Source organism: Triticum aestivum, chromosome 5D (genome assembly GCF_018294505.1).
Source record: "Triticum aestivum cultivar Chinese Spring chromosome 5D, IWGSC CS RefSeq v2.1, whole genome shotgun sequence".
Taxonomy (NCBI): Eukaryota; Viridiplantae; Streptophyta; class Magnoliopsida; order Poales; family Poaceae; genus Triticum; species Triticum aestivum.
The window spans coordinates 277,360,037-277,363,674 of NC_057808.1; positions in this window are offsets into that span (position 1 = coordinate 277,360,037).

Below are 3,638 nucleotides of genomic sequence, written 5' to 3' on the forward strand. Positions count from 1 at the left end.
AAAAGGATTTAGTAAACCCTAGTTGTGTTAAGGAGGGGTGCTGGGGTTTCTGGCATCCCCATTTCAAGTTTCTGTGAAAAAATAGACATGATGCAACACTCTAATGCATGAACTAGCTAGGATGTGACAATGGCAGCCACGCATCCAGTTAATTTCTGGATTTGCTTGAGGTCTGTTGGGATAGCCAACTGTGACAGAGCTCGAATTTTAGCCAGATTTGCTTCAATTCCTCTATTGGAAACGATGAATTCCAAGAGCTTTCCGGCGGGCACGCCGAATACGCATTTTTCCGGATTGAGCTTGATGTCATATGTTCGGAGATTGTCGAACGTAAGCCTCAAGTCATCTATTAAAGATTCGATGTGTCTGGTTTTGATGACCACATCATCTACGTATGCCTCCACTGTTTTGCCGATTTGTGTTTCCAGGCATGTCTGAATCATGCGTTGATAGGTTGCACCGGCGTTTTTGAGCCCGAAGGGCATGGTGTTAAAACAGAAGGGGCCGTATGGAGTGATAAATGCCGTTGCGGCTTGATCGGACTCCGCCATCTTAATTTGATGGTATCCGGAGTATGCGTCGAGGAAACACAATGAGTCGTGTCCTGCGGTAGAGTCGACAATTTGATCGATGCGGGGGAGGGGGAAGGGATCCTTGGGGCAAGCCTTGTTAAGGTCCTTGAAATCGACACATAGGCGCCAGGATTTGTCCTTCTTTGGTACCATCACCAGGTTTGCTAGCCAGTCCAGATGTTTTATTTCTCTAATGAATCCAGCCTCGAGTAGCTTGGCCAACTCTTCTCCCATGGCTTGTCGCTTAGGCTCAGAGAAACACCGAAGAGTCTGCTTGACCGGCTTGAACCCCTTTAGAATGTTAAGGCTATGCTCGGTCAGCCTGCGTGGGATTCCTGGCATGTCCGAAGGATGCCAGGCGAAGATGTCCCAATTCTCGCGCAAGAACTCCTGCAGTGCGGCGTCTGTTGTGGGGTTCAGCTGTGCCCCGATGGATGCTGTTTTTGTAGGGTCCGTTGGGTGGACTTGGAATTTGACTATTTCGTCCGCTGGTTTAAAAGAGGTGGACTTGGGTCTTTTGTCGAGTATCATGTCGTCCCTGTCCACTGTGGAGCGCAGCGCAGTTAGTTCTTCAGCCGCAAGGGCTTCGGATAACGCCTCGAGGGCTAGTACGGCGGTTTTATTTTCGGCGCGGAGTGCTATGTCCGGATCACTAGCTTGAGTGATGATTCCATTGGGCCCGGGCATTTTGAGCTTCATGTACCCATAATGGGGTATAGCTTGGAAGATCGTGAATGCCTCCCGCCCTAAAAGGGCGTGGTATCCGCTACTGAACGGGGCCACTTGGAATGTGATTTCTTCGGACCTATAATTCTCCGGCGTGCCGAATACCACATCTAGTGTGATTTTTCCCGCACATCGTGCCTCCCGACTAGGGATGATACCTCTGAAGGTCGTGCTGCTTTGCTCAATGCGGCTCTTGTCTATTTCCATTTTGCTAAGAGTTTCCTCGTAGATGAGGTTTAATCCGCTGCCACCGTCCATGAGCACTTTAGTAAGCCGGAAGCCGTCCACAATTGGACTAAGGACCAAAGCGGCTGGTGCTCGGGCTGTTCGGAATTGAGGTTCGTCACTGGCATTGAAGGTTATGGCCGTGTCGTTCCATGGATTTATTGTTGCAACGTGACAGACTTCGGCAAGGCTGCGGAGTGCTCGCTTGCGCCTATTATTTGAGGCGAAGGTCTCGAAGACTGTCAATACTGTATTGTTATTTTCCACGGGATGGTGCAGTGTTGTATTGTTGATGAGGAGATCCTCGCCGCTCTTGGCCACCTGCCGGAGTATCCAACATGCTCTAAGGCTGTGTGTTGGCATGGTATCCGCTGCACTGTGAATTTTGCATGGCCCATTGAGCCATCCCTCCAATACAGTTCCACGCCCTGTATTGGGCTTTGGTTTCTTTGTAACTGGATCGGGTGACTTACGAGAGTACACCCTTTTAGTTCAGACGGGGGGTTTAGTGAGAGCCGGAGGATCCCAGAATTTTGTTTGGGTTTTCCAGGCGCTTTCCATCGCACAGTACTTCTGTACTATGGCCGCCAAGTCAACGAAGTGTGCTATGTCACGGCGAATTATGGCGTTGAGGATTCCCTTGTCCGTGCAATTTTTGCAAAAGAATGAAATTGTGTCTTCCTCGCGACAGTCCTTGACCTTGCTCATTACGAGGAGAAATCTGGCCCAATAGTGATGTACTGTCTCTTGGGGCTCTTGTCTAATGTGGGATCACTTATGTCTAGGTGGGTGGGTAGATTTGGGTCCAAACCCTGACCCGATCTGAGACCCAGGGGCGGAGGAGTTTCCGAGCTTAGCAGTTCAGGCTCCGGGATGTTGCCCAATAGTTCTGGCCCGCTGTCTGATTCTAGGTTTGAAGCTTGGGCCATGTCCTCCCGTGGGCGGGTATCCGGCTCGGAGAGCTCGGGAATCCGGGCATAGTTTGTCCTCAAAATAGAGGAAGAATCGCTACATTGCTCCTCCACCACCGCTATCTGATGGGTGACCGGCGGAGAGTTAATCTCCCTTTGGTCGGGTTTAAGCCCGATCCGATCATAGTCCGTAGCGACTCCCAGGGCGGCGATGCGATCCAAGAGCTCGTTCAAGGAAGAGAGCTCTATTGGATCCATCTGCTCGGCGAATCCCGAGCCGGCGTGGAGGTCGTTTTTGATGACCCGAGAAGTCATCGTCGGCGCGACGGCCGAACGGGCAGTCATGACGAAGCCGCCTAGTCGGAGAGTTTGGCCTACAGCCAGGGCTCCCCCCGAGGTAATGTTGTCCTTGACAACAAGATGAGCCATCAAGCCTTATCGTGACGGCACAGTGGAACTCTCAATGAAAGCACCAATGTCGGTGTCAAAACCGGCGGATCTCGGGTAGGGAGTCCCGAACTGTGCGTCTAAGGCGGATGGTAACAGGAGGCGGGGGACACAATGTTTACCCAGGTTCGGGCCCTCTCGATGGAGGTAATACCCTACTTCCTGCTTGATTGATCTTGATGATATGAGTATTACAAGAGTTGATCTACCACGAGATCGTAGAGGCTAAACCCTAGAAGCTAGCCTATGATTATGATTATTGTTGTCCTACGGACTAAACCCTCCGGTTTATATAGACACCGGAAGGGGCTAAGGGCTACTATCTATATACATGCTAAGGGGCTAAGGGCTATATGCATGTATATAGATAGTAGCCCTTGAGTCTCAAGGGCTACTATCTATATACATGCATATTTCTCATAAAATTGATCAAAAACATTACATTGCGTACCTCGAAGCCTGCTAGCAGGTTGGAGAAGGCTTCGTTCAGCCCGCTCTTGGCGGACTGAATCTTCTCAGACACCGTACCCATCAGGATCCGGTGCTCGTCTAGGACGGATGCACTTTGAAGAGCGTCCGCCGTGGTATTCGGCGCCGCCGGATTAGCAGAGGTCGCCGCTCCCTCTTCTCCTGCAGGGGGTCGTTCACTAGACTTCGGGGCCGTGTGGGTCTTCGGAGTAGTATGCGGCTGGGGGTCGGATTGACCGAGGCCCCCGTCACCGGTCTTCATGGGGGCCGTGCCCCCAGTCCTCCAGCA